This window comes from Triturus cristatus, chromosome 11, assembly GCF_964204655.1.
Source record: "Triturus cristatus chromosome 11, aTriCri1.1, whole genome shotgun sequence".
Lineage (NCBI taxonomy): Eukaryota > Metazoa > Chordata > Amphibia > Caudata > Salamandridae > Triturus > Triturus cristatus.
Window position 1 is genome coordinate 184,075,179 of NC_140594.1, and position 10,806 is coordinate 184,085,984.

Below are 10,806 nucleotides of genomic sequence, written 5' to 3' on the forward strand. Positions count from 1 at the left end.
GGTACACAGACTAAAGCTAGTCGAGCGAAATTAATAATTTTTGAATGATGTTTTGGAATAATTTTTGGGAAAATTAAATTTTTCATTAGGACTATGATTTTTGACTAATCCTTGATTTCCCAAATTTATTAGAATTAGAATGGATAGAGCTAGAAATGAGACTGGCAAACAGAAACATAGATCATTTAGGGAAAGGTGTTTTAACGTTTGTTGTTCATGTATCCTTGTGACAATGTTTGTATGGTTGGTATTAACATTTGTATTACCACATTTTATGTTTATTAATGCGGTTAATACCACGTCAACTAATAATAATGAGCATGTAATTATAGATACCAAAAGAGATCTGAGAGACGATCCAGAAACTAACATTAGGGAACTAACCGGAAATGTACTTCATGTTGACAAGTCTATTAATCATTTCTCGATAAATGTATTCACCTAACTCCTTTATGAATATGTTGATGTTATGGATGCAAGAGATTGTTATGTGTGCATGCAATTACCCTTGTCTGTGTCTGAAGGGGTGACATACCATCACCTACCACTAACTTATGGTATTTCGTGTAGTGTATTAACCAGTTTGTTTTATGGATGGAGTCATTTCAATACTTCTATTCAAATTATGACCTAATATTTTCAAAAATCCCAATTAGAAAGAATATGAATACAACATATAGGCAGAGACGTTTTAAGGCATGGGCAAAGTGGGCTCTGGCCCGGGGTCCCTGCCTTTCAGGGGGGCCCCTGCCAGCTCTATTCTGCAGAGAGTCTTGCCCTGATGTCCTTAAATAATTCTTAATTGTTTTAAAAACCATTTTCCTTCAATTTATGTTTAATATGGGAGTCCATTACAGACATTTTGAAGAGAGATGTGTTTATTTTTATGCAACATCCATAAAAAAAAGTTTCTTTTAGATCAAAATGGGACCTTTCATATGAGAAATGGGAGAGTGTCTCTGAGATTATTTGCAGTAATATTAGTGAGCTGCTGCTATGTTACTATCCCTGAATATTAGATGTAAACACATTTACAATTTGTATGAGTGTGCCTGTGCAGTGTCAGTGACCTGGCCAAAGAGGGCGTGAAAGAGCTAATACTGGATCAAAAATTCAAAGCTGTTCTGATCAGGGCCCCCCAAAATACATGTGGCCCGGTCCCCCAAAATCCTTAAGATGTCTCTGTATATAGTGCAAGAAATGCAGAATATATGGGCGATTTTTTCCATTCTACTATAACAATAGATACAGTATATGCACACCGTAACAATCTTACTTGTAAATTACACAGTGTAAAAATAGAATTTATTAATACAGTGGAGGATAGACATAGATATTTTGAGCAACGGGCTGCAGAACAGAAGTGTAAAGAACTACCATGGGCGCATAAGGAAGGTAACTATAAAAAAAGGTGAGACTTTCATTGCAATGACCTTAGATTGGCCTCATAGTATTGTATTGTATTGTATTGTATTGTATTGTATTGTATTGTATAAAATATTTATATCGCGCAACTATCACCCCACGGGTATCCTGGCGCATAGAGACCATGATGACATAAGGCAACCAATCGATTCGGCCACTAAACAGGAAACCTACTAGCTGTTTCTGGCAAATAGCCAGGTCTTAAGGTTCTTCCTAAATAACAGTAATGAGTCTACTTGTCTAAGGCTTAGGGGAATTTCATTCCATAGACAGGCTGCTGCCAGGCCGAAAGCTCTGCCCCCCAGCTTTGTCGAATTAACTCTGGCAACAGACGCCAGGCTTTGGCTGGCGGACCGAAGGAGTCTTTTGGGCGCATGCCAGGTAAGCCGTTCTTGTAAGGAGAGCGGACCTGAGTCATGGAGCGCTCTAAAGACAAGACATAGAGATTTAAAACTGACTCTGTCCTTGATAGGAAGCCAGTGTAGGTCCCTCAGTGCCAGCGTCGCGGAGGAGTTACGCTGTCTCTTAAGGGCCAATTTAGCTGCCATAGACTGGACTCTTTGCAACCCCTGTAGAATGTACTTGGGAGCACCCAGATACAGGGAGTTGCAATAGTCCAGCCTACTCATGATGATGCTGCGGACCACCAAAGGCCTCACTTCACTAGATAGTAGAGGAAGGATCTGACGGAGGACTCTCAATAGTGCAAAACATATGCCAATTGTTTTATTGGCCTGGGTTTTCATTTGAAGGTCTTCATCAAACATGACTCCCAGGTTGCGCACCGTCCTGGATGCCTCTATAAGGGCATCCTCTGGTCCGAACCTGAATTCACCTATTAGTTGTCTGGACAGTCTCGCTGCACCACAGTACAGGAGCTCTGTTTTCCCCGCATTAAGCTGGAGAGAATTAGCTTCTAGCCAGTCTGAAATCTGCCCCATACACGCCTGAAAGGAACTCATGGATACTGCATGCTTTCCTCGGATGGAAAAAGACAATTGAATGTCATCGGCATAGTTGATAACGTCAATCCCAAAAGATTTTATGATGGGGATCAAAGGGCTTAGATAGACATTAAAAAGAATCGGGCTGATTGCTGAGCCCTGGGGTACTCCAGAGCATACTGGGGACCAAGAGGAGACATATGGCACCATACTGACCACCTGCTGTCGGCCTGACAAATAAGATTGAAACCATTTCAGGGCACATCCCCTCACTCCAATACTCTCTAGTCTTGCCACCAGTACTGCGTGATTGACCGTGTAAAATGCGGCCGACATATCCAGTAGGACCAGCACTGAAGAGGTCCCACTGTCGGCTCGCATTCTCAACTTGTCCATCATTGTGATCAGAGCGGTCTCCGTCCCATGCCCTGGCCGGAACCCAAACTGGTCCCTGTCCAGGAGAAGATTCTCCTCTTAATAGCATGACAGAGACCTACTGACCATTTTTTCCAAGATTTTAATAGGAAAAGGCAGCAAGGATATGGGGCGAAAACTAGCTGGCAGCAAAGGGTCCAGAGATGACTTCTTCAACAGGGGGGTCACCATCGCTTGTTTCCAGGCACCTGGTACCGCTCCTTCATTCAAAGATTGGCAACAAATGAGCCGTAAGGCCGGAAAAAGGATGGGGCTGTAATCCTTCCAGATTTTATGAGGTAGGGGGTCAAGAGGTGATCCAGATGAGACCTCCAGTGCTAAACTGTTGAAAAGATCCTCTGTGAGGGGTTGGAAATATTCCAGTGATGTGGTCGATCTATTATCCTTAATAGTTAATGGTGACCCCTTAGAGTCAGAAACAAAGCCCCCCACAATTTTGGCCACCTTGTCAATAAAGAAGGCGGCAATCTCATTGCAGAGCCTTTGTGATGACTGAATTCCATTAGCCGTACACCCAGGGTTACTAAGGTCTTTAACAATTTTGAAAAGAGTCTTAGTACTATTGGGCGCCTGTAAGATAGAGTTGGCATAAAACTGTGCCTTGGCTCCCCTGATGGCTTGATTATATTGGGCTTGGGCTAATCTGGACGCTGTTTTATCTGACTCAGAGTATGACCTCCGCCATCTTCGTTCTGCCTGCCGGCGGGCAGAGCGGAGCTTTTTCAGCTCCTCACTGATTCACGGTGCAGAGGGTATGGCCTTGATTTTACGTCTTTTCCTGGGAATGCAGCCATCGAGAGTGTTGTTTATGAGATTGCTGTAGCTATTATAGTTCTCCTCTACTGAGACATCAGGATCATGTAGATATTGCTCAGTGAAAGGAGAAACTAGACTCTCATTTGGCAATTTTGACCAATCTCGGCCCCATCGAAAGGAAGCTTGTTTTTTCCCTGTCGGAGAAGCTCTAGATATAGTGATCCTAAAGCGTATCAAGAAATGATCTGTCCAGCTTAGCGGGGATATGTTCAGCACCTCAAGCTCGGACTGCTTGGCGAAGACCAAGTCAAGCGCATGTCCTCCCTGATGAGTTGGCTCTTGAATGTGTTGAAATAGGCCGCAGTTTTCGCAGGTTTGACAGAGAGCTTGAAGATGATTCCCCAGGCTCCCTGTCTCCCAGAGATTAAAATCACCAAGTATTAGCAATCTAGAATGTGTTAGTGCTAAGTCGGCAATTGTGTCAAGTAGGGCCTGTTGTTGATGATCAGGGCCCGGGGGTCTGTAGCAGACCAGGCCAGTCAGCACTCTCCCTTTGGGTTCTTGTAAAGTAAAACCCAAAAGTTCGTGCCCAGCTATCTCATTTACCTGCAGCAGTGCACAGTCCCATTTCTCTTTGAATATTAACCCTACTCCTCCTCCTCTTCCCGTTAAGCGGGGTTTATGAAGAATTTTGTAGCCTGGTGGTCAGGCAAACCCGATTTCCACCAGGGAGTCTGGGGTAATCCAGGTCTCGGTAATGAAAAGGAAATCCAAATTCAGATCTTCCAGCAGGTCAAAAATCTCCTGATGATGCTTTATCAGGGACCTGCTGTTGATCAAGCCACATATCAAGTTCAATAGAGATCCCCCCCGTCCAACCTTACCGATATTGAGCAGACTGTCCCTAGAATAACAGATCCGACCTGTACTGGATACACCAGCGTGGGGGGCGCTAGGCGCGACCAAGGCGCGGACGGGCGCAGACGGGCTTGCCTCTGGCGCGCCTCCGGCACGCCATTGGCGCGCCCGCTGCGCGCGCGCGCTGCGCGCTTGCATTCCCCTGGTTAAAATAGGGCCAGCAACTAGACCGCTAACAACAATGGCGCTCGGTGAGTGGCGCGTTCCTCGGTCGTTCCGTGACTGTCTCACCAAGCGGTGATGTGGATAAATTTTTTAATGTGCAAGTAAGTGGGCAAAACTGTTTATTTATATTTAAAATGACAATTCTCACCAATTAAAACCTGTATCACTAGCCTAGAATATTGATACCAGCGTCGCGCTAAACAGCCTGCCCCCGTCAGTAGGGAAGCAAAGCAGTGGAACAACAGCTAAGTTTGGATTCCGGTAGAGTGTCCTGCAATCTGCACCCTCCGTATACCTTGCTAAATGTCTCTGATAATAGCGCTGCGCGCTTGCATTCCCCTTGTTAAAATAGGGCCAGCAACTAGACCGCTAACAACAATGGCGCTCGGTGAGTGGCGCGTTCCTCGGTCGTTCCGTGACTGTCTCACCAAGCGGTGATGTGGATAACTTTTTTAATGTGCAAGTAAGTGGGCAAAACAGTTTATTTATATTTAAAATGACAATTCTCACCAATTAAAACCTGTATCACTAGCCTAGAATATTGATACCAACGTCGCGCTAAACAGCCTGCCCCCGTCAGTAGGGAAGCAAAGCAGTGGAACAACAGCTAAGTTTGGATTCCGGTAGAGTGTCCTGCAATCTGCACCCTCCGTATACCTTGCTAAATGTCTCTGATAATAGCGCTGCGCGCTTGCATTCCCCTTGTTAAAATAGGGCCAGCAACTAGACCGCTAACAACAATGGCGCTCGGTGAGTGGCGCGTTCCTCGGTCGTTCCGTGACTGTCTCACCAAGCGGTGATGTGGATAACTTTTTTAATGTGCAAGTAAGTGGGCAAAACAGTTTATTTATATTTAAAGTGACAATTCTCACCAATTAAAACCTGTATCACTAGCCTAGAATATTGATACCAGCGTCGCGCTAAACAGCCTGCCCCCGTCAGTAGGGAAGCAAAGCAGTGGAACAACAGCTAAGTTTGGATTCCGGTAGAGTGTCCTGCAATCTGCACCCTCCGTATACCTTGCTAAATGTCTCTGATAATAGAGGAAAGCTTTGCTTGCTTAGGCAGAAAGCTGAATATAATAATTATTTTGTTGGTACCAATGAATGTGAGCATATATTTCTAATTAAGAGGAGGAACTGATCCTGTGTTTCCTGGTGTCTATTTTGTGTGGGTGGAAAATGCTTACTATAGGTTGCCACCACATTGGTATGGGTGTTGTTATATGGTTATTGTTTTCCCTAAAATTTATCATGTGAATGATAAAACTGGAACCAATGAAAAGAGTCTAACACGCATTAGAAGGGGTTTGAGTGTTGCAGAAATTGTGGGTGATATTTTTGGAGCATTGATACCCTCAGTTGGGGTGATTCTTAATTCGCAAAAGATTTGAAAATTGTCCACAGTGGTTGATCGTTTTTCAACGGATACTGCTGGTGAGTTTCTAATGGTTGATACATAAATGGTTGCTATGAGGACCATGGTTTTACAGAATAGACTTGCCCTAGATGTAATATTTGCAAAACGAGGGCGTAGTCTGTAGTATGCTGAAAATTCAACAATGTTACACATATATACCTGATAAAAGTAAAGATCTGGAAGGATATATCAGCAACATTATTCATTTGCATGAAGATTTGGCAAAACTGAAGGTTTACAGTGCTCCCGAGAAACTTGTTAAGGGTTTCTCTTTTGTAGGTAATTGGTTCACTACATTTGCTAACAGTTTATTAGGGAGGATACTAACTCCAATAGTTGCTGTGGCTGCTGGCATAATAATGATGTTACAGCTTTATAAATGTTGTAAAAATAAGACTAAAGAGGTTAAGATGAAATCGAGAAAAAGAAAGCAAGAAGAAATAGAAATGGAAGACCAAAACTGTGCTTATTACAATCTTATGCGAGAATTATAGGGTGTTAGGTTAAAACAGATGAGAATGAATGCAACTGTATTCTAGAAATTGATATCAGATAGTATTCTGATATGGGTGGTTGTGATGGTTTCTGAAACCATCAGATGGGGGATTGATGGAGCATGGTTTTTTGTAATAAAATCTGCTCGATGAAATCCACCTGTAGGTGTGAAATAAATACTAATGTTTAAAAAGCTATAACTACTAAAGTTAATAAATTAGTGTACAATGTGAGAAATGTCCAAAGGCACGATAATATGCTCTATTTTAGTTTCCTTATATTGAGGCTAGGTCATTGTTAGAAGACCGCCACACTATTGTGTTTAGCCAATGAAAATATTTGTGGAAAGAAGAGAGTGCAACAAATTAACCAAGGAAAGGAAGTAGGAATGTATAAAGGCCTTCTTGGAAAGGTGCTCTTAGGCTTGTTCTGGGGACTTGTCCTGTGTTCATGGTATGCTGCATGCCGTGCTGATTCCCGATACTCTGGCTGGCAAACCTGCTGAACCATTGAACTTTCAATGAGACTTTGCACATGATCGGCTGATGGTGCTGGCTTCGCTATTCCTAACGGCCGTGGGTATAGCTTCCTACTAATGTTCGCTGCACATTAGAATTTTCCGTTCTTAGGTGAAGGATTTTCACTGCTTCTGTGTATTTCTGTTCCTCTCACTCCTCTATTCTTGATTAATCTATTGTGATTTGAATCTGTTATGCAGTATTGTGATATTCTGTAACATTTACAAACTAAATTATGTCATTCTATTTGGACTTTTGTGATTGGCCATTCATTAATCTGAATAACAAAGAGATAATTTGAAGAAAGGTGTTTATCTTCAATCATGAGATAGATAAATACTGCCTAATAATTGATTTATGTTGATTAGCGTATTTCCTTCATTCTTGGTCTTCATGGGGAAATAGCATTTCCGTGGTTTCAAACACACAGTCTCTTTTATCTCTACCAAAGATCCGTCGGAGGTCCTTTGTTACAGTTATCAGAGAAATAATGTCTTATGGGCCCGACATTATAGTTATATTATCGTAGTTATTATTGTGTATGGTAAGTGATGTTATTATTTCCCACCGCTTCCGCTACATCAATGGCATCCAGCCGTGGAGGCCTGGTCACTGTGGGACAGCTGGCATGCTACGACCAGGCTAAACAGCTTGTGTTGACCACATGAATTCTGTCAGACAACATATTCACTCATTTCCTGGCCAGCTTCATCACTGGTGGATGTGCCACATTCCTGTGCCATCCCATGGATGTACTTAAGACCCGCCTGATGAATTCCAAGGGGGAGTACCGGGGCGTTGCTCACTGTGCCCTTAAGACCGCCAAGCAGGGACCCATGGGGTTCTACAAGTGCTTTGTCCCAGCTGTCATCCGATTTGTTCCTCACACTGTTATTGCTTACATCTACCTGGAGCAACTGAGGAAGTATTTTGGCATTATAGTTCCGGCTTGATCGGGTCCGAGAAGTGGACTCCATAACTGCTCTTGTGCCCAGTGCGCATGGGCAGAGTATGTTTGCCAAATCATATGTGCATCACATGTGACAGAGAGTGCTTACCTGTGGTATATGCACTTGCAGACAGGTGTATGTAAATAGTGGTGTTCCACAAACGAATGGACGTTAGTGCTTCCCGTGTGTGTAAGAGTATTGTGCATGTGAGATCTTTTAATTATCACTTAGTAATTGTGAGGGAGTGTGTGTGCAAATGTACTAAAGGATGTCTGTATAAAATTAAAAATGTGAAAGACCATAATCGAGCAGATGTGCTTGGAAGCCATCTTTGATCAAGGAGCTGTTGCAAGGCCTGACATTTCAAGATTTCCCTACCTTGGTGAAAAAGTGTGGACTTCCATTTCTCCTTGTGAACTTTAAGAGAAGAGGATCCTTGTTCCTTTGCTTTCACCCCTCTTCATGACTTAGGGGAGGCTCCTGACCATTCCGCCCACAATGCAGCAAGTATAGTTTGTGGAGCCTTACCCGGCTCCCCTGCTGTATGTCTTACATGTTCCCCATTGTGATACTGAGATACATCTGTTTAATGGAGCATTTAAAAAGAAACCAAGCATTTAAAAAGACAGCCTGTGGACACACTAATGGTGCCCAAACATGTGGGGACTGTTTCTAGAGTCTTTCTTGGAAAGGGATGAATCGAGAGAGTGGTTATAGAGATGTGGATTGGAGGGCAACAATATATAGTTACTAGGGGCAGTTATTACACACACACAAGGAGAGCAGGAAGACAGCTAGGGTCAGGGATTGGTTCCAAACAGTGAAGCTGGGAATATTGGATGGTGGTGGCAGAAGTATCGGAAGGCAAGAGTACAGGAAGAATGACATCAGCCTACAAAGACTGAGGACACATAATAGAGGTTCACATGGGATGGCACAAATACAGAGATGCTGTGAACCGGTTTTAAAGACGCGCAGGACATGACAGGATGGTTAAATATACAGTCCGTGTGCACAGCTGTGAGCGCGACTCAGTGGCTGTGATAACAAGAGGCTGAATGCTTTAAGGCTTTCTTCAAGCAAATGCTCGGTGAGAATAAAAGGGATGTTTCCTGGAGAAGCAGAGCACCTCAGTACACTCTTCCCCTCCTTCCTTATTCACATCAGCGTATGCCGCCTTCCTCTGCAGCACCCTTGTCTCCAGGCCACCCTGATTCTTGTCACCCTTTTAGCTTTCTTTTGCATAATGCTGTATTTGCATTTTTTTGCTGGAGCCATTTTCTGTTCATTATTGTCCAGCAAGACATATGAAACACTTGACCTCCTTATCCTGGTCCTAGTCACCCCCAGAACCTTGCCTTAATTCTTCCTTGTCCATCGTGCTCTCTCGATCCCCAGACCTTCCTTTTCCCTGCACTTCATTACTGCAACCTTTATTATCCCTGCTTTTCTTTGCCTCTTTTTTTATACGTACTCTGCACTTTGTAAAGTAGTGGACCCATCACTTCCCGGTTAGTCATTACCACTAAAGCCCTATTGTTTATATGTTGAAAGAAATACATTTATACGCTCAATTTGGTCACTTAATTCGACATTGTAAAAAACGAACTAATAAATCATGATGAACAAAAAAGAAAAAAAAAATCTTGGTACACCACGTTTGAGGTAAGAGCTGATTTCAACACCACACTGTGGGAAATGTTGAGTTGTCGAAGCCTCTATAGTTCTTCTGTCTATCGACAGTGAGTGAAATTCTGAGGGCGTTTTATCTCAGAATTTTAGTTTGTTTGCCTTACCCTGAACTGCACTTGTGCTCAGACCCCTGAGTGCATCGGCAGAAAGTGGTGATGTCATCACTCAATGCGTCATTGAGTTCACACCTGTAACACACTGTTTACTTGTTTTGGCTGGTCACTGGAAAACATTTCTGATGCATTTGGATCCATCTTAGGGAGTTATTTTGATGTGCGTGTTTCTTTGCACAAAGGTGGAATTGAACTTTCTGCATCCTAAAGAGCATGTGGATTTTTTACTCAATCTCCTTCAAAATTAAATAAAGAATAGAATTTGAATTGTTCTCAACCCTAAAGACTTTTACTGGGGCAAAATCAAGAAAAGAACACCCATTGATCTCTGCATTCTCAAACCTCCTCTACGACCGTACGTTTCCATTGCTGCCGTGTATCATATCATGTTTTGTCTTTGTTCAAGACCACGTTCAGTCATAGCATGGTGCTTATACTCTTCCATTTGGGTACAACTCATCAGGAACTACAACATGGCCTAACAAGATAGTAATATCTCTCCTCCATTTTTGATTGAACCAGCTCATCCATCCATGAAATTGGAGAGATGGATTAGACTTTTTAATAATTACATGTTGGATGTTGATAGAAATTCCTTTACAGCTGAAAGAAAAAAGGTCTTTTATTAAATTTGTTAAGGTCAGAAGGAGAAGAAATCGTCACTTATTGACCACAATTGCAGTCACCACAAAGAGTCAGTGCAACAGATTTTGATTGTTTTACTGAAGTTTCAACAGACTGAAGAACCACTTCACAGAAGAACTGCACATCATGATGGAAAGATTTAACTTTTACACACACCATCAAATGAGTAATGAACCTATTGACTTGTATATGACTTCACTGAGAACCAGAGACCAAATTATCATCAGATAAAAAGACATGCAGGAACAGTTGTTGAGACATGAAAACCTTTCTGACATTGCCAAAAGTGTTGAGCATTCAATTTCTTCTTTCAAAACTTGAAATTCCTAAA

At 42.6% G+C, this 10,806-nt stretch overlaps 1 pseudogene; it reads left to right on the plus strand.

Moving 5' to 3' along the window:
- The window catches only part of LOC146783879 (mitochondrial dicarboxylate carrier pseudogene), a 20,022-nt pseudogene extending 11,994 nt beyond the window's left edge, over positions 1-8,028 (plus strand).
- The last annotated feature ends 2,778 nt before the right edge of the window (positions 8,029-10,806 follow it).